General features: G+C 41.2%; 1 pseudogene; it reads left to right on the top strand.

Moving 5' to 3' along the window:
* Nucleotides 1-1,041: 1,041 nt before the first annotated feature.
* Nucleotides 1,042-27,500, top strand: part of LOC115438927 (F-box/WD repeat-containing protein 7-like) — a 41,281-nt pseudogene continuing 14,822 nt past the window's right edge.

Raw genomic sequence — 27,500 nt, 5'->3', positions numbered from 1 at the left:
TACAGAAACTTTTAAACCTAGTGTGTACTTCAGGAATCTGTAAATTAAATTCTCCCCTTAGATCACAAGGTGTCAAACATGCGTCCTGGGCCCAAATCCAGCCCACCAAAGGGTCCGGTCCGGCCCTGTGAATCTGTGAAATGCATGAATTCCACTCAGATGTGCCCAGTCCTGTTAGTTCAGTTCCACATCAGACCAGTTCAGTCTGCAGTGGACAGGACCAGTCACATACTGTCAGAAGAACAGAGAATATGACAACTGACAAGGTTTCTGTTTGGAAATGGAAATATTTTCATGGATTTACACTAAAACTAAGGAGAAATCATAAAAAATGTGAATAACCTGAACAAATACGAACAACCTGAAATTCTGAACAGAAGTCGGTACAATTGTACCAATATTCTGTCTGTTCTTAAATGTTTTGTGTGTTTGTAGATCCATTGTGATCTGTACGTTCTAATGAACATGTGGAAATGATAAACTGAGGCAGAATAGTGTTAAATTACACTGATTTGTTCAGTTGGTTCATGTTATTCACATCTTTAAAGGATAGTTTGTAGATGGAAACCTGTTCGAATGTAAATGTACTTTTTTCACTGTAAACAGATAAAAGTTTGGAGTTGACATTATTTCTATATTCTTCTGTTCTTATTTTCCTGGTTGGGTCCACTGCAGATCACATTTAACCGAATGTGGAACTGAACTAACAGGAGTTGGACAGCCCTGCCTTAAATCGTAGCCTCCCTCTCTTTCACTAAACATTTCTGCAGTCACTTATTCTTTTCTTTACACATTATTTGAACAGTTTTGAGCTCCACAAGCTCAGTGAGTTTACAGTTTTAGATAGTTGGAAAAAGAGTGGATTTGTGTGTTCACCAAAACCAACATTGTGAACAATTCGTGTTGCTTTTTTTGCAGCAGAAAAAGTCACATCTGGTGCAAAACAACCCTTTTTTTTTTCATTTTTAAATTTTTTTTTACAGGTCCACTTCCTGTTAATTAGCTGTTCAGTGGCTCCTTTCATAGAACATGATGTAATGGATGCAGACTGCACTCACTTACCTGGTCAAACCCCAGCAGTGCACCTGTCCTGCAGCGTCCCAAACTGCAGCTGCATGTAGGGATGCACCCATACCGATACCAGCATGGGCATCAGCTCTGATACTCAGTGTGTACTCATATTCGTAAAAGTAATCCAATACAAATGCACCGATCCCACTTGTGTCCGTGTGCCATTCCATTCAGTGCAGCAGGTACGAGGAGGAGGAAGAATGTGTGTGAGTGTGAAGAGTGTGGAGATGGAACCAAAGAAATGACAGAGTAAGGCTGACTGACAGTACCGTTAAAGACTCAGATACAGACGCAGCCTTCTGTCTGTAATCTGACTACATTCATCTGTTTTCCAGGAGATGGAGAATGAGTACCCAGACACAGAATACCAACCTATAACTTATAATGATGTGTCTCATTTGTCTTTTCTCTTCCTGCTGAAGCTAAACTTTTAAACCTTACAGAGAAAACACTAACATTAGTATCACAGTAGTGTTCCTCTGTCGTCTACAGGTTTGGTATTACTGACTTTTTTCTTCTTCTTCTTCATTAAACTTTCCTCTTCTTCGTGGTATTTGTCCAGTATGGTTAATTCAGAGCGCGCCCCCTGGTGGATTAACTGACAAACGCTCATTCCAACACATTAAATGTTCCAGTCAGACTAATGACAACGACAATAAAGCACATTTACAAAAGGAACTAACAACTGGAATGGATTATTAAGGACTAGGATCAGTACTCAGTATCAGCAAGTACTCAAATGGAAGTACTGGTACTCGGTCTGGAAAACAGTGGTATGGGTGCACCCCTGACTGGATGTGTAGTGGACCGTTGAAGTCCGAACACAGGGCAGTAGATGAGCGCTGCCTCCAGCTGTTCTTATGTAACAAACTAAACCAGCCCACATCCACACAGGCTCTGACAGTCTGCTGTGACACTGGGTGGAGGATGGCTCTGATGGGTCTAAATAAAAAATTTACAAAATTTTACAAAAAAAAAATGAAACGTCCTAATTTTGTGTTTTTGTGCAGAAGTTTTGACATTTTAGTGACAAAAAAAAAGATCATGGAATGATGAATCAGTCAATTAAGTCTGACTGATTTAAAACTTTTAACATGTTTAAAAAAAAACAAAAAACAAAAACTTGATGTAATAAATGACAATATTTTTAATTGTAACGTGTGGAACACAGGTGTCAAACATGCGTCCCATGTGGGGGCTTAAACCAGTCTGCAGGATGAATTTACAAAGTGCAAGTTAGGGCATCAAACTCAAAAATAATATCATGATAACCTATAAATAATGACAACACCATTTTTTTTCTCTTTGATTTAGTGCAAACTAGAAGCACTCGGAGAGCGCAGACCTCCGCCAAGGCTGATCAGTGGCCCCCCCGTGGACCCCCCCCAACCCCGATCACCACCAAAATTTAATCATTTCTTCCTTATCCCATTTCCAACAAACCCTGAAAATTTCATCCAAATCTGTCCATAACTTTTTGAGTTATGTTGCACCTAACGGACAGACAAACAAACAAATAAACAGACAGACAAACAAACCCTGGCAAAACATAATCTCCTTGGCGGAGGTAAAAATATGAAATTATGAAAATGTTTACATTTACAAACTATCCTTTAACAAAAAAATGTGAATAAACTAACTTGATAAGTAACTTGAACAAAACAAATGAAGAAAAGTCAGTGCAGTTTTCACAATTTTCTGCCTGTTACTAAATGTTTTGTGCACATGTCTAAATGATAAGTCGAGGCATAATATTGATAAAATTGTACTTTTGTTTCTTAACAAATTCTTTTTTTTTTTTTTTCTCAGGTTAGTCACTTCCTTTTTGTTTGGATAGTTTGTAAACGTAAATATTACCATAATTGAACATTATTTTTTGCATTAAAACAATTTAGAGTTGTAATTATTTACTGGCTATCATGTTCTTATTTACTGGTCTGGTCCACCACAGATTAAATTGGGCTGAATGTGGAACCTGAAAGAAATGAGTTTGAGAGCCCTGATGTAGAATATTACATGTAGACTGAAGCAGATCATGTGCATTTGAGAAGAACCATGAAGGCTTGTTTCAGAAAAGGTGTTTTCCTGCTAATAACGAATATTCAGTAACACTTATGCACACTCTAAAACCAAAGGCATACTTTTATTTTCCTCACTGTTGTTTATTCCCACCAGTTATTGTTGAGCAATATATACACTTTAACTAGTCTGCCTTTTTGGAATGTGTCATGTAGGGATGTGATGATTACTGGTATAACAATAAACGGCGGTAAATCACAGATGTTAGTATTAGCGTTTAATTCTAATTCTCATGATAACTGTGTTTGATTACCGCACTTTTAGGGGAAAAAACTCTATGTAAAGATCTGCTTTTATGTCAAATATTTGAGTATAGTTTGAATTTATTACAATTTTAATTTTCTATACCTAATATTTGGAACTAATATTCACTTTTAAGTCTGTGAAAAGGTTCGTTAAGCATCTGTGTGTTATTTATGCAATAAATTATATACATTTTTCAAGTTGGATTTTATATTTTTTTGTGTTTTCTGGCCTGTTATTTTAATATAATAGGTTAAAGTGAAAAAATAATAGACAGAGGATCTAGATGAAGTTGTGCTGAAAAACAGATCCAAACATGGGTATAGTAAACATGTGTTTCTATAGTATATAAAGGCCAAATCAAAAGGACTGAAAAACAGACAGAATAGACTCAGACCACTAAGGGTTAATATGTGAATGTTTCTGACACAGAAGGGACAGTGGGACTGTTATTGTATTAGTTTTATTATTTTTTTAAACTAACTTGCTTAAATTCTTTTAGTGTGTATTAGTACTTTCTGAACATTTTGAGCACAATTTCATCAATACCACAATAATAATGAGAACTGTGATAATTTTAGTCATAGTAACTGTGATCTGGAACGTTCATCTGCTTCCATCTGTAGTGTCCTGTTAAGAATCAGGATTGCAGATGGTGTGATTAGTTTTCTTCTGAAGCGTTTCAGGTCGTATCACTTCCTGCTGACTCTTTCTTCTTTGTGCCGGTACTCACCATCACACTGTGTTTGGACTGAGTGTTTCTGTCTTTGTCAGCGTGTAGAGAACATAAGTGAGTGACCTCCTTTTCTTTTGGCTCCTTCAGGCGTGGAGCGGTCCAGAGCGGCTCCTGGCTCTGGACGAGCTGATTGACAGGTGTGAGACCAACCAGGTGAAGCACATGATGCAGGTGATCCAGCCCCAGTTTCAGAGGGACTTCATATCACTACTGCCCAAAGAGGTACGGACCTGAGAGGCGTTCAGTGTCTGTGTGGAAATGGGACGTTCAGTGGAGTGTAGATACTGAACCAGTGTTTGTTTGTTTGTTTGTTTGTTTGTTCCAGCTGGCTCTGTACGTGCTGACCTTCCTGGCTCCCTCAGACCTGCTGCAGGCCGCTCAGACCTGCAGGTACTGGAGGATCCTGGCTGAAGATAACCTGCTGTGGAGGGAGAAGTGCAGAGAACAAGGTAAACACTGAACACCACACCTGGGACTGGAGTTCAGGTGTTCTTTTCTTCTGTTTAGATATCAGCTAAAATGTCCTTCGGGGGTCACATGAGTGTCCGTTTGTGTCCAAAACAGTTGTCCTAAAGTCCTAGAAGTGTGTGTAAATAATGCTCATCCATTAGTGCACAGACTACTGAGATTCTCTGACAGTGGAAGCTCTATTTTCATAAATATTGGATTTGGGAATAGCACGTGGATGTGAAAACTTTTGCTGGTGGACGGACGTGACATTACCCATGATGCTCTGGTCAGTCCCAGTACTTTATTAGGAATGGAGTCATGGTTTATTAGTGGGACAGGAGTTTCACAACTTTATACAAAACAAAAGAAAACTGTCCACCACAAAGGACATTCCATCAAATGTTCAAACTGCATCTGAAAAAACTGTTGCATCAGGATGTTTCCAGTATAGACACTGATTGAATAAAAAAAATGGTACTGCTCATATTTCCTGGATCTGAGGAGGTTAAAAATCACCCAAAAATTACCCAAAAAACACTTAAAAAACCACCCAAAAAAACCACTTAAAAATCATCCAAAATTACCCAAAAACACTTAAAAACCACCCAAAAAAAACACTTAAAAATCACCCAAAAATTACCCCAAAACACTTAAAACCACCCAAAAAAACACTTAAAAATCACCCAAAAATTACCCAAAAACACTTAAAAACCACCCAAAAACCACTTAAAATCACCCAAAACCCAAAACACTTAAAACTACCCAAAAAAACACTTAAAAATCACCCAAAAATTACCCAAAACACTTAAAAACCACCCAAAAAAACACTTAAAAATCACCCAAAAATTACCCCAAAACACTTAAAAACCACCCAAAAAAACACTTAAAAATCACACCAAAAATTACCCCAAAAACACTTAAAACCACCCAAAAAAACACTTAAAAATCACCCAAAAATTACCCAAAAAACCTTAAAAACCACCCAAAAAACACTTAAAAAGCACCCAAAATTACCCAAGAAACTTAAAACCACCCAAAAAACACTTAAAAATCACCCAAAATTACCCAAAAACACTTAAAAACCACCCAAAAAAACCACTTAAAAATCATCCAAAAATTACCCAAAAAACCTTAAAAACCACCCAAAAAAACACTTAAAATCACCCAAAAATTACCCCAAAACACTTAAAACCACCCAAAAAAAACACTTAAAAATCACCCAAAATTACCCAAAAAACACTTAAAACCACCCAAAAAAACCACTTAAAAATCACCCAAAAATTACCCAAAAACACTTAAAACTACCCAAAAAACACTTAAAAATCACCCAAAAATTACCCAAAAACACTTAAAAACCACCCAAAAAAACACTTAAAAATCACCCAAAATTACCCCAAAAACACTTAAAAACCCCCAAAAAAAAAACACTTAAAAATCACCCAAAATTACCCCAAAAACACTTAAAACCACCCAAAAAAACACTTAAAAATCACCCAAAAATTACCCAAAAACACTTAAAACCACCCAAAAAAACACTTAAAAGCACCCAAAAATTACCCAAAAACTTAAAACCACCCAAAAAACACTTAAAAATCACCCAAAATTACCCCAAAAACACTTAAAAACCACCCAAAAAAACTTAAAAATCACCCAAAAATTACCCAAAAACACTTAAACTACCCAAAAAAACCACTTAAAAATCATCCAAAAATTACCCCAAAACACTTAAAAACTACCCAAAAAAACCACTTAAAAATCATCCAAAAATTACCCAAAAAACACTTAAAAACCACCCAAAAAAACCACTTAAAAATCACCCAAACACTTAAAAACTACCCAAAAAAAACCACTTAAAAATCACCCAAAAATTACCCAAAAACACTTAAAAACCACCCAAAAAAACACTTAAAAATCACCCAAAAATTACCCCAAAAACACTTAAAAACCACCCAAAAAAACACTTAAAAATCACCCAAAATTACCCAAAAACACTTAAAAACCACCCAAAAAAACACTTAAAAATCACCCAAAATGACCCAAAACACTTAAAAACTACCCAAAAAACCCACTTAAATCATCCAAAATTACCCCAAAAACACTTAAAAACTACCCAAAAAACCCCACTTAAAAATCATCCAAAATTACCCCAAAAACACTTAAAAACCACCCAAAAAAACCTTAAAATCACCCAAAAATTACCCAAAAACACTTAAAAACCACCCAAAAAACCACTTAAAATCACCCAAAAACACTTAAAACTACCCAAAAAAAAACACTTAAAATCACCCAAAATTACCCAAAACACTTAAAACCACCCAAAAAACACTTAAAATCACCCAAAAATTACCCCAAAAACACTTAAAACCACCCAAAAAAACACTTAAAAATCACCCAAAAATTACCCAAAAACACTTAAAAACCACCCAAAAAAACACTTAAAAATCACCCAAAAATTACCCAAAACACTTAAAACTACCCAAAAAACCCACTTAAAAATCATCCAAAAATTACCCCAAAACACTTAAAACTACCCAAAAAAACCCCACTTAAAAATCATCCAAAATTACCCCAAAAACACTTAAAAACCACCCAAAAAAAACACTTAAAAATCACCCAAAAATTACCCAAAAAACACTTAAAAACCACCCAAAAAACACTTAAAATCATCCAAAAATTACCCAAAAACACTTAAAAACCACCCAAAAAAACCACTTAAAAATCCCCAAAATTACCCAAAAAACACTTAAAACCACCCAAAAAACCCCCTTAAAAATCACCCAAAAATTACCCCAAAAACACTTAAAAACCACCCAAAAAAACACTTAAAACCACCCAAAAAAAACACTTAAAACCACCCAAAAAAACACTTAAAAATCACCCAAAAATTACCCAAAAAACACTTAAAAACCACCCAAAAAAACACTTAAAAATCACCCAAAAATTACCCAAAAAACACTTAAAAACCACCCAAAAAAACACTTAAAAACCACCCAAAAAAACACTTAAAAATCACCCAAAATTACCCAAAAACACTTAAAAACCACCCAAAAAAACCCACTTAAAAATCACCCAAAAAATTACCCCAAAAACCACTTAAAACACCACCCAAAAAACACTTAAAAAACCACCCAAAAAACCCACTTAAAAATCACCCAAAAATTACCCAAAAACACTTAAAAACCACCCAAAAACAATCAATTCATTCAATTCAACTTTATTTGTATAGCCCAATATCACAACAAGGTTATCTCAAAGGGCTTTAAAAGAGTCAGTTAGAGTAAACAACAGTCAATGAACAGCAAGAAAATGAGTAGTGTCCAGGGCATCCCCCGTCCTTAGACCCTCCTTCTCGGCAAGGAAAAACTCAAAACCCAGTGGGAAAAGGGAGAAACCTCGGGGAGAACCACAGTGAAGGAGAGATCCACTCCCATGGACGGACAGGCTTTAGATGCACCAGGACTGATGGACGTCCATTTGCAGATGTAGTTCTAGTCTACAGGATGCAGTAGGGTGGACACATGGGGGGTCCATCCCGCTGGATGAGACAGGCAGGGGCGAGGAGGCCCATCCACAGTGGTGAGGCCGAGGACGTCCATCCAGACAGGTGGGGGAGGGGGTCAGGACACAGGACAGGGCAGGACACAGATGGGTCAGCGCAGATCCTGCCATCATTGGCTCCCAAGTGGTTACAACTGAAAAAGTAGCCACTCCCCCGGAGGGTGGGGAAAGGGGACATCGGGTGAATAGCACTGCACAAACTAAGTTGGCTAAATATTAAAATATAAGTGCAGACCAGAATGGTACGTAGAACCAGAAACAGGAGATAGGACTCAGTGCCTGTACTTCCCCCAGCATTCTTGCTCCTAGGGCAGCTTAGACTGAACTGTGGGTTTAGTCTGGTTTGAACTAGCCTGACCATAAGCTTTTTCAAATAGGAATGTTTTTAGCCTGACCTTAAATGTAGAGACTGTGTCGGCCTCTTTAATGTTAACTGGAAGCTGATTCCATAAAACAGGAGCTTGGTAACTAAAGGCTCTAGCTCCTACTGTACTTTTACAGACCCTGGGAACTACCAGTAGACCTGCATTCTGAGAACGAAGGGTTCTGTTGGGATGGTACGGCACCAGAGCATCTCTGAGATAGAGGGGCCCATACCATTAATGGTCTTGTATGTGAGGAGGAGGATTTTGAATCTAATTCTAAACTCAATTGGAAGCCAGTGAAGGGCTTGGAGCACAGGGGTGATGTGTTCTCTTCTATTTGTTCCTGTTAGTAGTCTCGCTGCCGCGTTCTGAACCAGTTGAAACTTTTTAGAGAGCTTTTAGGACATGCTACGAGAAGGGAGTTGCAGTGATCTAATCTAGATGTAACAAACGCATGAACTAATTTTTCTGCATCATTTTTAGAAAGAATATTTCTAATTTTGGCTATGTTGCGCAGGTGGAAGAAGGCGGTTCTGCAGGCTTGGTTAATATGTGGTTTAAATGATAGATCTGGGTCAAATAGAACTCCTAGGTTTCTAACTGTGGTGCTAGAGGCTACACTCACATTGTCCAGAGTGACTATCTGGTCAGATAGGGAGTCTCTTGCATTTTTAGGGCCTATTATAATGACCTCTGTTTTTTCAGGGTTAAGTAAAAGATAATTAGCGCTCATCCAGGTTTTAATGTCACGGACACAGGAACTTAGTTTATCTACTTGTCTGGTCTGATCAGGTTTAATCGATAAATACAGTTGTGTATCATCTGCGTAACAGTGAAACTTAATGCCATGTTTTCTAATAATGTTACCTAAAGGCAGCATGTATAGTGTAAACAAAATGGGCCCGAGGACCGACCCTTGTGGCACGCCGCAACTAACTCTGGAATATGTTGATGATTGTTGGTTTACATTAACAAACTGGTACCTATTAGATAAATAGGATTTAAACCAGCAGAGGGCTGCTCCTCTAATGCCTATGTCCCATTCTAATCTCTGCAGTAAGATACTGTGGTCGATAGTGTCAAAAGCTGCACTCAGGTCCAATAAGACCAGGATCGAGACCAAACCATCGTCAGCAGCTAATAACAAGTCATTGGTTACTTTGACTAATGCGTTTCAGTGCTATGATGAGCACGAAAGCCAGACTGGAAGTGTTCAAATAAACTATTGTCCTGTAAATGCTGACACAGCTGTTTAACTACCACTCTTTCAAGAACTTTTGAGAGGAAGGGTAAATTAGATATAGGTCTGTAACTGACCAGGAGGTCAGGATCTAGAGTAGGTTTTTTCAGAAGTGGTTTAATAACTGCAAATTTAAAAGATTGTGGCACGTAGCCAGTAACTAGTGAGGTATTAATTATAGTTAGAATTGTGTCAATAGTTAGGGGCAGAGTCTGTTTAAAAGTTTGGTTGGGATTGGGTCTAAGAGGCAGGTGATGGTTTGGAGGACATAATGATAGATGCTACATCAGCTCCATCTACAGTAGAAATTATCTAACATTGTAGGGGGTTTAGAAGAGATTCTTGGTTAGTAGCCTGTGCTTTGTCAGACCTAATATTTGGAAGTAGTTCATCTATTTTGTTCCTAATAGTTGAGATTTTATCGTTAAAGAATTGTAGGAAGTCATCACAGCTGAGAGTAAGTGGGATAGAGGGTTCTACTGAACTGTGACTGTTTGTCAGCCTGGCAACAGTGCTGAACAGGAATCTAGGGTTATTCTTGTTTTTCTCGATTAAGGATGAGTAGTAACTAGTTTTAGCCTTACGCAGGGCCTGCTTATAGGCCAATAAGCTGTTTTTCCAGGCACTAAAAGAATGCTCTGAGCTGGAACGGCGCCATAGCCTCTCTAATTTACGTGCTGCTTGTTTAAAGGAACGTGTTTCGGCATTATACCAAGGAGAAGCTGGCCTTGGCTTAACAATCCTCGGCTTGAGGGGGGCAACTACATCCAGAGCAGTCTGTAGTGTGAGCATGGCACTATCAACAAACTCATCACATGCAGCAGGACTAGACATGTTCTCTACATAATCAGACAACAGGGAAGGAAATATTGGCTGAATTATCTCTCTATACCTTGAGACAGAATGATCACATAACGTCCTTTTCATCTGAGCTTTAATCACAGGTGTAGACTTATCCTCAAGCACAAACTGAAAGGTAATTAAAAAGTGGTCTGAGAGTAAGGGGTTATGGGGGAGGACAACAAGGTCACTAATCTCAATACCATATGTTAAGATCAGATCCAGGGTGTGCTTGTGACGGTGAGTTGGTTTATTTACATTTTGAACAAAGCCAATCCCATCTAATAGGCCACTAAAAGCTCCACTAAAAGAGTCATTGTCATTATCAACATGAATGTTAAAGTCCCCAACTATTAAAATCCTATCCCAGTTTAACACTACAGTGGATAAAAAGTCAGAGAATTCTGATAAAAACTGTGAGTAAGGACCAGGAGGGCGATAGACCACTACAAATAGAACTGTTTTTTTGTTTTTCCAATTGGGATCAGTAATTGACAGAAATAAACTTTCAAAGGATTGGTAAGTGTGATTGGTTTTAGGGTTCAGACCTAAACTGGAGTGTGAAATTAAACACATTAAAACACTTAAAATCACCCAAAAATTACCCAAAAAAACACTTAAAAACGACCCAAAAAACACTTAAAAATCACCCAAAAATCCCCCAAAACTTACTACTTCCTATTGCTAATTGTGCTCTTCTTCATAAATGTTGCTATTGTGGATCTAAAACAATCCCAGCTGACACAAAACACTAAATGTGTCAGTGGACGGATGTGACATGGTTGTTGTGGATCCCATCATACTGATGCTCTGCAGCCATGTCAGCGTTACACTAATGATCCCTGTGCAAAACTAGGAGCACTATTATTTATTGGATAGTTTAGCATCACACTAAAGAGGAAAGAACAATCTAGAATTGTTCTTTGTGTCTAAAAATGCTTCTTATTGTAAAGTGTTGATGTAAACAGTGCTGTGTGCCATTCTTCATGTATGTATTGGTGGAACAGAAGGATGGATCAGCACCATACTCCAGACTGAACCTGTACAAATAAAACATGTGATATGGAGGAGAGAATCTGGGAAGAAAAACTGGGGAATCCAAGAGAGAAATTTGTTTTTTCAGCTCAGTTCAGTTCAAATAGAACTTGTCCATTTGTGACATGAAAATATAGCATTAATTGTGCTGAAATGGTTCATTTTTGAGCTGAAAACATAGTTCATATGAGCATCAACATGTTGAACAGAACTGAAATCCTGTCCATTTGAACAACTGTCATTTACCAACACAAAGTTCCTTCGATTCACTGAGACTGATTTAATCTGAACACAGACACAGAAGAGCTGTGAGCACATGTGAGCTGTTCTAGATGTGTTTATTAATTACCTCTGCTGACCTCTGTTATGTTTTTGTCAGCGCTGGTTTGTCTGTCTGTGTGTGTGTGTAAGTAACTCCAAAAGTTCTGGACACGTTTGGATGAAAATTTCAGTAAATGTTGACACTGACACAAGGAACAAATGATTACATTTTGGTGGTGATCAGGGGTGGGGGGGGCACTGACCTGCCTTGGTGGAGGTGTGCGCTCTACGAGTGCTTGTAGTTTTCCTCTGTCATCTCCCAGTGGATTTGATCTGCTGGTTTGTCTTCTGCATTTTTAAGGAAAGAAAATAACTACATACAACAGCATTTAATAACATTTAATAACATTTAATAACAAACACAGTGTTCATTACTGAGTCATGACCCACTCAGTGACATAGTTGTGTGCAGTGCAGAATGACTCTGAACGTCTGTGGGGACTCATCTGGGGCCGTTTGTCCGAGTAGGGGAGCGTCTGACATTGCAGGTGTGGAGCACATCTGGTAGAGATGAAGATGGAAGACAGAACCAGTGCACATACTGGTCCATGGTGTTACACCTGAACACTTTGTATTCAACACTTTAATATGCATGGCCTAGTGTGTGTGTGTGTGTGTGGGGGGGGGGGGTCCTGAGTTCGATTCCAACATGTCGATGGGGGTGGGGTGGGTTCTCTGGCTCCTCCCACCATCCAAACACATGCTCTGATAGGTTCATGGGTTCATCTGAATCACCATAGGTGTGAATGTGATGAACTGGTCACATGTCCAGGGTGAACCCCGCCTTCACCCATAAGGAGCTGGGATAGGCTCCGCCCCCCTGACCCCAGTGAGGATAAAGGGGGTTCAGAAAATGAATGAGTGAATGAATGAGTGAGTGAATGAATGGCCTAATGCAGGGCTGTCAAACTCCTGTTAGTTCAGTTCCCAGTTTAATCTGCAGTGGGCCAAACCAGTAACATAATACCAGTGAAAAAAGTACAATTACGTCACGATAATGTTTATATCTACATCGTTTCCTTAAAAATCTGAATAACATGAACAACTGAAATGTCTAAGAAAAACAAGTGCAGTTTTAACTCATTCTTCCTCAGTTTTATCAGTTTATCATTTACGTATGTGCGTTAAAACTTACATTACAATTACAAACACACATAAGACTGATTACATTGCATTTACTTTTCTGAAGACATTTCCGTTTGTTCATATTTCTTCAGGTTATTCACATTTTTTGTAAAAGGATAGTTTGTTAATGTAAACATTTTCATACAGTTTTCCTTTTTTTTTACACTAATAGGAAGATGAAAATCTGCAGTTGTCATTATTTCTAGGTTATTATGACAGTATTTTTCTGGTCTGACCCAGTTGAGATCTAATTGGTTTATGTGTGTTTGTATGGAACCTGAAGTAAAATGTTTTGACACTACTGATTGTTAATATTTCAGTGTAATTTTTGCATTTCACACATTCATCCTAAGGCCCAGATTGGACCCTTTGGTGGGACGCATGTTTGACACCTGTGGTCTAATGTGTAGGCCTATTACTGATTTGTTTGGGGGGTGGGGGTGGGGTGGTATCAAATGTATGTTGTGGCAGCAAGGATTTTGTGGTGGCGATGTGCCAGCAGAAACACTGGTAATCTGACACGGATTGTCTTTTTCCATTTAGATTTGGTCTTCATTTATCGGATTACATTTCCATCTCATATGTGCACCATAATTGTTTACTATTTTGTCTAAGAGGATGGTGTTTCAGTGCATTTGAGTGACATGAATGTGCCTTAAATTTCACATATTGGTTATACACAAACAATATCATGCATTTCATACACAAAGTGTTGACATAACAAACAGAAGATGGCCTTTTTCACATTAATAATCACATACAGACATGACACCTGACTGGTATATTCATTAACTGATGTGCAGAGAATCAAATAAGTCGGATTTATGTGGTGATTCATGACGTCTTCTTCACATTATTGACTCCGCCTCGGTCTCAACCTCATGTCCTCATTTTACTTTTCCCCTGGATATTGTTCCAAATGTTCTGTGGATTCACTGTAAATAAGACAAATAATGCTGTTGTTTTTACTGCTATGACTGAGACTGAGCGTCCACACTGCAGGTGTGTTTACAGCTGGGAAATAAGGAAAACAGGACACAAATACAACAGAAGAACACCTGGTTTACAGGGATTTACAACCTGAGAGGGACAGGAAAATACAGAGAAAGTATAGAGAAATATACAGAACGAACAGAGAAAATACAGAGAAAATACACAGAACAAACAGAGAAAACAGAGAAAATATACAGAACAAACAGAGAAAATATACAGAAAAACAGAGAAAATACAGAGAAAATATACAGAACAAACAGAAAATATAGAGACAATATACAGAACAAACAGAGAAATACAGAGAAAATATACAGAACAAACAGAGAAATACACAGAAAATATACAGAACAAACAGAGAAAATATAGAGAAAAATACAGAACAAACAGAGAATATAGAGAAAATATACAGAACGAACAGAGAAAATACAGAGAAAAATACACAGAACAAACAGAGAAAATACACAGAACAAACAGAAAAACAGAGAAAATATACAGAACAAACAGAGAAAATATAGGAAAAATATACAGAACGAACAGAGAAAATACAGAGAAAATACACAGAACAAACAGAGAAAATACACAGAACAAACAGAAAATACAGAGAAAATATACAGAACAAACAGAGAAAATATAGAGAAATATACAGAACAAACAGAGAAAATACAGAACAAACAGAAAATACAGAGAAAATATACAGAACAAACAGAGAAAATACAGAGAAAATATACAGAACAAACAGAGAAAATACACAGAACAAACAGAAATATAGAGACATATACAGAACAAACAGAGAAAATATAGAGAAAATATACAGAACAACAGAGAAAATACAGAGAAAACACACAAACAGAGAAAATACACAGAACAAACAGAAAACAGAGAAATATACAGAACAAAAGAGAAAATACAGAGAAATATACAGAACAAACAGAGAAAATATACAGAACAAACAGAGAAAATATAGAGAAAATATACAGAACGAACAGAGAAATACAGAGAAAATACACAGAACAAACAGAGAAATACACAGAACAACAGAAAATACAGAGAAAATATACAGAACAAACAGAGAAAATACACAGAACAAACAGAAAATACAGAGAAAATATACAGAACAAACAGAGAAAATACAGAGAAAATATACAGAACAAACAGAGAAAATACACAGAACAAACAGAAAATATAGAGACAATATACAGAACGAACAGAGAAAATATAGAGACAATATACAGAACGAACAGAGAAAATACAGAGAAAATACACAGAACAAACAGAGAAAATACAGAGAAATACACAGAACAAACAGAGAAAACACAGAACAAACAGAAAATACAGAGAAAATATACAGAACAAACAGAGAAATATACAGAACAAACAGAGAAAATACAGCGCAATGCAGTATCTGTGTGTGTGTGTGTGTGTGTTTCCCTCTGGGCGCTTTGCCAGTCAGCTGAGATTCACTTCCAGCACTGAGCAGCCGTACCAACGAGGCTACCTAATATTAGCATCACACTGCAGCCGTACCAACGAGGCTACCTAATATTAGCATCACACTGCAGCCGTACCAACGAGGCTACCTAATATTAGCATCACACTGCAGCCGTACCAACGAGGGTACCTAATGTTAGCATCACACTGCAGCCGTACCAACGAGGCTACCTAATGTTAGCATCACACTGCAGCCGTACCAACGAGGCTACCTAATGTTAGCGTCACACTGCAGCCGTACCAACGAGGCTAACTAATGTTAGCATCACACTGCAGCCGTACCAACGAGGCTACCTAATGTTAGCATCACACTGCAGCCGTACCAACGAGGCTACCTAATGTTAGCGTCACACTGCAGCCGTACCAACGAGGCTAACTAATGTTAGCATCACACTGCAGCCGTACCAACGAGGCTAACTAATGTTAGCGTCCACTGCAGCCGTACCAACGAGGCTAACTAATGTTAGCGTCACACTGCAGCCGTACCAACGAGGCTACCTAATTTAGCATCACACTGCAGCCGTACCAACGAGGCTACCTAATGTTAGCATCACACTGCAGCCGTACCAAGGAGGCTACCTAATATTAGCATCACACTGCAGCCGTACCAAGGAGGCTACCTAATGTTAGCATCACACTGCAGCCGTACCAACAAGGCTACCTAATGTTAGCATCACACTGCAGCCGTACCAACGGGCTAACTAATGTTAGCATCACACTGCAGCCGTACCAACGAGGCTACCTAATATTAGCATCACACTGCAGCCGTACCAAGGAGGCTACCTAATATTAGCATCACACTGCAGCCGTACCAACGAGGCTAAGTAATGTTAGCATCATGTAAAAAAAAAACCAACCAGAAAAGCTGAGTGTGTTCCTTTAGTAAACTGAACAGTACTACAGTTGTATTTGTCCTTATTTCTGCAGGTATATCCCAGTATAGTTCATCTGTGTATTTGTACTTCCTTTCAGGTATATCCCAGTATAGTTCATCTATGTATTTGTACTTCCTTTCAGGTATATCCCAGTATAGTTCATCGTGTATTTGTACTTCCTTTCAGGTATATCCCAGTATAGTTCATCTGTGTATTTGTACTTCCTTTCAGGTATATCCCAGTATAGTTCATCTGTGTATTTGTACTTCCTTCAGGTATATCCCAGTATAGTTCATCTGTGTATTTGTACTTCCTTTCAGGTATATCCCAGTAGTTCATCTGTGTATTTGTACTTCCTTTCAGGTATATCCCAGTATAGTTCATCTGTGTATTTGTACTTCCTTTCAGGTATATCCCAGTATAGTTCATCTTGGAGGAGGACATGTGTGAGGCCAGGTGCTGCCGTCAGTCCGTGGAAGTCGGCCTACATCAGACAACACCGCATCGAGAACAACTGGAGGAACGGGGACACTGGAGAACCCATGGTACACATTAGAAACTGGAGAACCCATGGTACACATTAGAAACACCGGAGAACCTATGGTACACATTAGAACACCGGAGAACCCATGGTACACATTAGAAACACCGGAGAACCCATGGTACACATTAGAAACACCGAGAACCCATGGTACACATTAGAAACACCGGAGAACCCATGGTACACATTAGAAACACTGGAGAACCCATGGTACCATTAAAAACACCGGAGGACCCATGGTACACATTAGAACACCGGAGAACCCATGGTACACATTAAAAACACCGGAGGACCCATGGTACACATTAGAACACCGGAGAACCCATGGTACACATTAGAAACACCGGAGAACCCATGGTACACATTAAAAACCCGGAGGACCCATGTACACATTAGAACACCGGAGAACCCATGGTACACATTAGAAACACCGGAGAACCCATGGTACACATTAAAACACCGGAGGACCCATGATACACATTAGAAACACCGGAGAACCCATGGTACACATTAGAAACACCGGAGAACCCATGGTACACATTAAAACCCGGAGACCCATGGTACACATTAGAAACACCGGAGAACCCATGGTACACATTAAAAACACCGGAGAACCCATGGTACACATTAGAAACACCGAGAACCCATGGTACACATTAAAACACAACCGGAGAACCCCATGGTACACATTAGAAACACTGGAGAACCCATGGTACACATTAAAACACCGGAGAACCCATGGTACACATTAAAAACACCGGAGAACCCTGGTACACATTAGAAACACCGGAGAACCCATGGTACACATTAAAAACACCGGAGAACCCATGGTACACATTAGAAACACTGGAGAACCCATGGTACACATTAGAAACACCGGAGAACCCATGGTACACATTAGAAACACCGGAACCCATGGTCACATTAGAAACACTGGAGAACCCATGTACACATTAGAAACACTGGAGAACCCATGGTACACATTAGAAACACTCTGAATATTAATTTGTTCCAAAGCCCCAGTCTCTTGTCTACCCAGCTGACACGTCGCTCTGACCCCCCCCCCCCCACACACACACACACACACACACACACCTACACACACACAATTACACTTACACTTATTTATTGAATATTATTACTTAGTTTTTTGTTTGTCTGAGTTGTTTTTATCTGATCCTGCAGTATTGCTATAATTGTTACCGTAGTTTTGTCTGACTGTTGAGTGTTCTGAAGAAGGACATCTCAGGGTGAATCCCATAGTTTTTATGCTTGTAAATGGATCCTGCATGTGTGTTTGGAATGGGAAGAGCCCAGGACAGCTGATGTCCTGCATCAGCTGATGGGATCCCAATACTAAATAAATAAATCAATAAAAGACCTGGGTGGACACACTGGACATGAGCTCTGCAGAACAGCCCCATGGTCAGCTTTGTGACTCTGCTGTTTCCAGGAAATCCAAAAGGCTTTGAATGAGCTGATGGAGCTTCAGAAACCCAGAGTTTGAACCACACACTGAACTTTGATCACACATCCCAGTTTATCACAAACGTCAAAACTCCTCCCATGTAGAAACATGACTGGACAGGAACATGATGTGAAAACGGCCGTCAGACCTGCAGAGGAAGAAAAAGGACCATATTTAACTGTGAAATGTGGTTAAAAATGGAAACGGCAGAGTCCCTCATCTGTCTGCTTCAAGTCCTCGTTTCCATTGTCCACTGAATGTAATGGAGTATTTATGAACACAATGAAACTCTTCATTTCTCTGTAGGTGCTAAAGGTCATGACGATCATGTGATCACATGCCTCCAGTTCAGCGGTGACCTGATCGTCAGCGGCTCTGACGACACACACTTAAAGTCTGGTCGGCCATCACTGGAAAGGTAGGAACCCCACTGCATGTGTGGGTCGGAACTGACTGATGTAGTTATTTATTTATTTATTTATTTGTGTGTGTGTGTGTGTGTCTCTGCAGACTTATTGATTATGTAGATTGTTTCTTTTTCTTCACTTCAGCTCAAAGGCAGTGCCAGTGTTTCCACATTGGAATTGTAAATCATGTGTTTCTGTTTTGCTCCAGCGTCCCAGTATTTGTGCAGCTCTGCACACACACCACACATATATAGGTCAGTTTATATATAGTACTTTTATCCCCTTTATCTGCAGACTTCTGAGTTAGATCCACTTTCTATTTAATGAAAGGACTCAAGCACTAACAGTGTAGTTGATTAGATAGGAGTGGAATGGATTGGTTTGCTTCCTTCTAATCACATGTGTATGTATTAGTGTTTTCCTGTCGAGCTGTGCGAATGTTTGTGCTTTAGCTCAATTATCTGATTCGTTTCAGGTTTGGGTTTCTCTTCTTTGGCTCTTATTGAAAACCAGCACCTTCTAGATGTGGTCATTTTTATGCTGTTGTATATTCATGCAGTGGTGGAACATGTCAGTCCGGGGCTGGGGCGGTGCACATGACCGGGCCCTTTAAACCTAATAAGTTTGTAATTGCATCACTTAACAACATACACATGCACACAACAGCGGCTCTTACAGGCGATATTACAGTTTGACACACAACTCAAAGAATGGAATAGTAAGGGTTCAGCACCACGGACAGCGACCACGTCATTTTGACATCAATCAAATGGACATGAACATCACATCAGTCTGACAAACACTGAAACCAAACACTTCAGCTACTGACAGCACAGCAGGATACTGGATCAACAGCTACAACGTTTTAGAAAGTTGGCACGGCGCCCCACAAGTTCACGTACAATCACAGATAGAGGGTGTGCACGTGACGTCAGCGCTAGTGGAAGTCACCGCAGTTACCTCCACTGAGTGTCAGACAGAGGCAGATGAGTAGCAGCTTTGTCTTGAATACTGTGAAAACTTTAGAACAATCTAAAAAATGGGTCAAAGCTGTTGTGCATTGATCGCACAAATAGGTTTAAAAGCACTGGAGCTCTGGTTTTAGCGAGACCTAAAGCCACAGACAGAAGAAGCAGATGGATCGCTGCAATTCAGACAGAACTGGAATCCAGACAACCAAACCTGTGTTTGTGTCAGCTAACGTTCATTTGTGCTGTGTTCTGGTGTAAACTCATCCCTTAAATTCCATCTGGTTTTGGCTAACGTTCCTTCTTAGTAAAGCTCTTCATGTTAGCATCTGTCATTTAGTTCTATGTTTCAGAACTGAACCATTTGTGTCTTCAGTTGTGTGATTGTGAACCTTGTGCTCTACATGATTTGTAAACTAGCTTAACTGAGGCTAACCTAGTTTTCCAGATCAGGGCTCCTCTAGCACACAGCTGTTGGATCTGTGTTGGATCCAGTATTTGATGTGAACTCTCCTTAAATCTCCACAGTACCAGTAGATCATCCACTCACTTGGGTCAGTACTAAGGGTTCAACTCCAGTAAATCAGTAGTGAACTGTGAGCACTACTGCTGGGCCTTTACCGCCCAAATCACCGCCAACAAAATGCATCTGCACTGACACAAAACCTCCAAAACAATAGTATGTTGAATGAAAGCACTCACCAGCTGGAATCCTCTAATGAACCAGGACCAGGATGGACACAGCTCTGGGTCTGTTGGATGCTTTCAGCCTTTGCATTGGGGATTTTCCCGGCGTTGAACTCAGGTTCATGTAAATGTCAGGATAGGTGATTTCTGTCCCAGATCAGTGTTGGCAGAACACTGGTTTTTTGGTAGCTTGGATGGATCCATGTCCAGTCCAGTTGTCTTTAATTTCATATTCCACGTTTTCTGCTCTGGCTGCAGTTACTGCTATACTCCGCCATGTTGAGCCCTTTTTTTTTGCCGCTCAGTCTGACTGAGAGGGCGTGGCCTGGGGGCGTGGCCTGGGGGAAGTGACAGATGTGCATTCCCTCTGTACAGTAACAGTAGTGGACCTACTCAGCTCTGTTTAAAGGGCACACGGTGAGCCTGCGCTCTGTGAACTCATTTACTCTGCGCCGTACGTCCATCTTCTTGGTTCGCTCATTCTCAGTGGAAAAAATTGCTGGTTGGTTTTTATGAGCTTATTATTTGAGAATGGGCCTGCTGCTTTTTTATTCAGTATCTGATACTTCCCTTCGCAGCACAGATGAGGGGGGGGGGGTCTGCTGGTCCAGTACCAGGACTGTCCCCTGGTCTTATGAACTCTTCACCCCCAGCCCCAGTCCAGTCCGTATGGACTTCCCAGTTCCCTCTGCAGGTGCACCTGTCCACAGTTTCCAGTTCACTCACACACTGTCAGTGATGGTGTGAATTAAACCTGGACATCTGACTGTCTGTGGGGTCAGTACTGGGGGCTTCAGTCACTGATAGTGGTTTCCAGTTCATCTCCAGTAGGATTAGGAGTTGGACAGACAAAAAAAAAGGGTCCTACACCTTAACTAGTCTTTTTCCCTGCTCTCTCTTCTCCTTTTCCTTGCGTTCTGTCCGCTCCACTGTGCTGTAACTGCCTCTTCTGACCTCCTCCGTTCAGATCCACATGTCTGCACTCTGTGTTCACCGGTGGTGGATGATTCCATCTGTGGACGGCTCTTCATGACGGTTTTACCCAAAATACATTTGGAGACAATACCAGCGATCCATTTGTAAACGTACACATTGTCAAGTCAGCTGTGAGAGTGACTATGAAGCCAGCCATGCACCACACACTGTCTGCAATGTTTGGACTCAACCTACAAGAACAAGTCAGTCTTCTAAAGTTTTACCGACCATGACTCAAAAGGCTGAAGCAGCTTCTAGAAGCACAAACACACTGCACTCATTATATGAAAGGAACGCAGGACAGTTTCACCATGAGAAAATTCATTCCACAGACCCTTGGCTTTCATAGTATACATGTTATATTTTGGAAATGCCAGACTCCTGTACATGTGCCCTTACATGTTGCAGATTGCAGATGTGAACGCTTTAGGAGACCACAGCTGAAAACACTGTCAGGTTCACCGCTATGCCTTATGTTCAGGAGTTACACTAGGAGTTGAGAGGTTTCTGCTTTTTCACCGAACATAAGAATTCCTCGACACAACGTTTTCTCCTTGCATGTTTTGGTAATCCTTGGGCCACTTGGTCTGTTTTCTTCATAAGTAAACAGTTGTGTGACTTTTTAGAGTAAATTTGGATCACATCAGTCAAACAAACAAACCTAATGCAGTCGACAACAGTTTTCTCTCTCATCTCTTTAAAAACTTGTGTTTTAAGTTGAGAAATATTACATTTATACACAGGCAAGTTTAGTTTTATTGTACAAACAGAAAGACAGACTGACTTTTGAATAAGACCCATGTGACTTCAGATCAGAGACAGGAGGTCATGTTGGGACTGCAGAAGGATCCAGCAGGTGGACTGGTTGGTCCAGTCTGGGTGTTGTCACTGACACCAGTCAAACACATCTGACCTGCTGCAGTAGTTCCCTCTGTTGGTTGGGAATGCAGTAGCTGCTCTAAATGGTTGACTCATGTCCTCCTCGTCTTTGTTTAAATGTCTTTTAAGACCAAGAACAGTGAAATAGTAAGTGATTACACCTGCATCTGCATGGACAGGCTCTGAAACCTGCTGAGCTGGTGACGCACGGAAGTAATATACCATAGTGTGGTTGGACAGAATGGACAGACAGACAGATGGACAGACAGACAGATGGACAGACAGACAGATGGACAGACAGACAGATGGACAGACAGACAGATGGACAGACAGGCAGACGGACAGACAGACGGACGGACAGACAGACAGACAGACGGACAGATGGACAGACAGATGGACAGACAGACAGACAGACAGATGGACAGGCAGACAGATGGACAGGCAGACAGACAGACACAGATGGACAGGCAGACAGATGGACAGGCAGACAGATGGACAGGCAGACAGATGGACAGACAGACAGATGGACAGGCAGACAGATGGACAGACAGACAGATGACAGACAGACAGATGGACAGGCAGACAGATGGACAGACAGACAGATGGACAGACAGGCAGACAGACAGACAGACGGACGGACAGACAGACAGACAGACGGACAGACGGACAGACAGATGGACAGGCAGACAGATGGACAGGCAGACAGATGGACAGGCAGACAGACAGACAGACAGATGGACAGACAGACAGACAGATGGACAGACAGACAGACAAACAGACGGACAGAATGGACAGACAGACAGATGGACAGGCAGACAGATGGACAGGCAGACAGACAGACAGACAGACGGACAGAATGGACAGACAGACAGATGGACAGGCAGACAGATGGACAGGCAGACAGACAGATGGACAGATGGACAGACAGACAGATGGACACAACAGATGGACAGACAGACAGACAGGCAGACAGACGACGGACAGACAGACAGACAGATGGACAGACAGATGGACAGGCAGACAGATGGACAGACAGACAGATGGACAGACAGACAGATGGACAGGCAGACAGATGGACAGACAGACAGATGGACAGATGGACAGGCAGACAGATGGACAGACAGACAGACAGATGGACAGGCAGACAGATGGATAGACAGACAGATGGACAGGCAGACAGACAGACGGACAGACAGACAGACAGACGGACAGATGGACACAGATGGACAGGCAGACAGATGGACAGACAGACAGACAAACAGACGGACAGAATGGACAGACAGACAGATGGACAGACAGACAGATGGACAGGCAGACAGATGGACAGACAGACAGACCGACAGATGGACAGACAGACAGATGGACAGGCAGACAGACGGACAGACAGACGATGGACAGACAGATGGACAGGCAGACAGATGGACAGACAGACAGACAAACAGACGGACAGAATGGACAGACAGACAGATGGACAGATGGACAGACAGACAGATGGACAGACCAACAGATGGACAGACAGACAAACAGACGGACAGAATGGACAGACAGACAGATGGACAGACAGACAGATGGACAGACAGACAGACAGACGGACAGATGGACAGACAGACAGATGGCAGACAGACAGACAGATGGACAGACAGACAGAATGGACAGACAGACAGATGGACAGACAGATGACAGACAGACAGACGACAGACAGAGGACAAAACCATCCCAACAGCCCTCTGGTCAAGTTGGCTGAGGGGTTAAAAATGTGAAAAAGCAGGACATCCTGTGAAAACCAAACCACTGAGGTGTACATGAAATATGTGAAGGACCTGAACCTCAGAGAGGGTTTATGAGGGACGACTGAAAGTTTGGAGTCTAACATGGACAGGATTCAGATATGCAGACCAAATGTGGTCCATGAACACTTTCCTGAAAAATGGACAAACTGGAGTATGAGGCTGTCAGCAAGTATGTGTACGACCTTTGACTTCTGTGGGGTTGGGTCAGGGTTAGGGTTAGGAACAGGGTTAGGGTTAGAACAGGTTTAGGGTTAGGGTTAGGACAGGTTAGGGTTAGGAACAGGTTTAGGGTTAGGGTTAGGAACAGGGTTAGGGTTAGGAACAGGGTTAGGGTTAGGAACAGGTTTAGGGTTAGGGTTAGGAACAGGTTTAGGTTAGGGTTAGGAAGGGTTAGGAACAGGGTTAGGGTTAGGAACAGGGTTAGGAACAGGGTCAGGGTTAGGAACAGGGTTAGGAACAGGTTTAGGGTTAGGAACAGGGTTAGGGTTAGGAACAGGTTTGGGTTAGGAACAGGGTTAGGAACAGGTTTAGGAACAGGGTTAGGGTTAGGAACAGGGTTAGGGTTAGGAACAGGGTTAGGGTTAGGAACAGGTTTAGGGTTAGGAAAAGGGTTAGGGTTAGGAACAGGGTTAGGGTTAGGAACAGGGTTAGGGTTAGGACAGGTTTAGGGTTAGGAACAGGTTTAGGGTTAGGGTTAGGAACAGGGTTAGGAACAGGTTTAGGGTTAGGAACAGGGTTAGGGTTAGGAACAGGGTCAGGGTTAGGAACAGGGTTAGGAACAGGTTTAGGGTTAGGAACAGGTTTAGGGTTAGGAACAGGGTTTGGGTTAGGAACAGGGTTAGGAACAGGTTTAGGGTTAGGAACAGGGTTAGGGTTAGGAACAGGGTTAGGGTTAGGACCAGGGTTAGGAACAGGGTTAGGAACAGGTTTAGGGTTAGGAACAGGGTTAGGGTTAGGAACAGGGTCAGGGTTAGGAACAGGTTTAGGGTTAGGAACAGGGTTAGGGTTAGGAACAGGGTCAGGGTTAGGAACAGGTTTAGGGTTAGGAACAGGGTTAGGGTTAGGAACAGGGTCAGGGTTAGGAACAGGTTTAGGGTTAGGAACAGGGTTAGGGTTAGGAACAGGGTCAGGGTTAGGAACAGGGTTAGGAACAGGGTCAGGGTTAGGAACAAGGTTAGGAACAGGGTTAGGGTTAGGAACAGGGTCAGGGTTAGGAACAGGGTCAGGGTTAGGAACAGGGTTAGGAACAGGGTCAGGGTTAGGAACAGGTTAGGAACAGGGTCAGGGTTAGGAACAGGGTCAGGAACAGGGTCAGGGTTAGGAACAGGGTTAGGAACAGGTTTAGGGTTAGGTTAGGAACAGGGTTAGGGTTAGGAACAGGGTTAGGGTTAGGAACAGGGTTAGGAACAGGGTTAGGGTTAGGAACAGGGTTAGGGTTAGGAACAGGGTTAGGGTTAGGAACAGGGTTAGGAACAGGGTCAGGGTTAGGAACAAGGTTAGGAACAGGGTTAGGGTTAGGAACAGGGTCAGGGTCAGGACAGGGTCAGGGTTAGGAACAGGGTAGGAACAGGGTCAGGGTTAGGAACAGGGTTAGGAACAGGTTTTAGGGTTAGGGTTAGGAACAGGGTTAGGGTTAGGAACAGGGTTAGGAACAGGGTTAGGGTTAGGACAAGGGTCAGGGTTAGGAACAGGGTCAGGGTTAGAGGTTTTGGATGTTCCCCAGTTTTCCTGCTCCTTGGTCTCAGGCTGATAGTGTTGGACCTCAGTCTCACCACAGTCTAATCAGCCTCATACTCCAGTTTGTCCATTTGTCAGGAACACTGGATACACAAAGTTCATGGAGCTGGAAAACCGGAAAAAGACTGATCTGACCAAGATCATGTAGTGGATAGGATTTTCACATATGTGACAGATTTCATGGACCAGCATTTGGTCTGCATATCTGAATCCTGTCCATGTTAGACTCCAACATTTTCAGTCACTCCTTGTATGCAGGTTGTTGGTTGGTCTGTTCTCAGTGACTCGCCCTTTTACTTTCCCTCAACCTGCTTTATCCAGCAGACTGTGGAACACACACACACACACACACATACACACATGCACACACACACACACTGTCTGTGTCTGGTTTCGGTAAACATTCTTTCAGCAGACACACCTGCTCTGGTCTGAGTTTAGACCTGCACCTATGTGTGTGTGTGTGTGTGTGTGTGTGAACACACAATAAACACACACATAACACACACACACACAACACACACATATCACCTGAGGGGATGACCAGGGTTCAGTCTGTTTGTAACATTTCAGGCGACTCATGTAAATCCAGTTCCTTCACTCAGCATTAATAATGAACATAGAAAACACTGACTGTCTGTTGACACTACGTTCAGTGTGCTTCTAGGAGTTTCACTTGTTCATAAATGTAGTTTTTCTGGTCTATAACCCAGATAAATGTTGATATTTGTAGAATTAGACTAATCAAGTGGAGCTGATTATGATGTAATTTAGTTTTGTCAGCGTTTCTTTGTTTCATTTTAGACCTTAATGTGGTTGTTTTGTTCTTCAGATTCAAATTTATTGCCATTACACGTGTACAAGTAGATGGAAATGAAGTGCCATTAGCATGTATCCAGGAGTGCAATGAGCAGAAAGTCAATCAAATCAGATTTTATTTAGATGAATAGAGGGTCTGGCACGTGATGTCACCGTGGCTCCGCCCACTGAGTGTCAGACAGAGGCAGATGAGTGACAGCATTAGCTTCAGTCCTGTCTAAACTGAAGAACGGTGTGGAATCCAAAACAGGTCAGAGCTGTGGTGAGACTGACTGTGTGAGCCGGTTCGTAAGCAGTGGGAGCTGTGGTTGTACAGACACCCACAGACAAAGAACACAGATACTGGGCCTGTTGGTCTGTTTAGTTTGTGCTCTCTTTTCAACTGGAAAGCTTTTCTTGCTGCTTAGACTTGTAGTTGAATTTTAATATATGGACCTGTGTCATTTATTTGAAACAGTTGGATAATGTTCTTCAGTATATCTGTCATGTTCATCCTCTTGACAGAAAATAATCAGATTTAAATCTAAGTAACCTTCTGATGTCTTCACAACTGACTGATGAGGAACACAAAAGTATAAGCTGGACAAAAATAGGGGGTTGGATTTCTATCGTCATACATATCTATATTGTCTGACATGAAAAAAAATGATTGTGTATGATTTTTTTTCCAGCCCTTTCCTACTGGGAAATTCAGTTTTTGCCGACAAGCAAAAAAAAAAAAGTCATTTTGGGAAAAAAAAAACCACATGTACCGAAACCGTGGCCCGAGAACTTGGTATGGACTGAAGTGTGGCCTGCCGGTACCGCTGG

The sequence above is a fragment of the Sphaeramia orbicularis genome, chromosome 18 (genome assembly GCF_902148855.1).
Source record: "Sphaeramia orbicularis chromosome 18, fSphaOr1.1, whole genome shotgun sequence".
Taxonomy (NCBI): domain Eukaryota; kingdom Metazoa; phylum Chordata; class Actinopteri; order Kurtiformes; family Apogonidae; genus Sphaeramia; species Sphaeramia orbicularis.
Note: the sequence above shows the minus strand (reverse complement) of the source record. Positions and strands in the feature narration are given on the sequence as shown.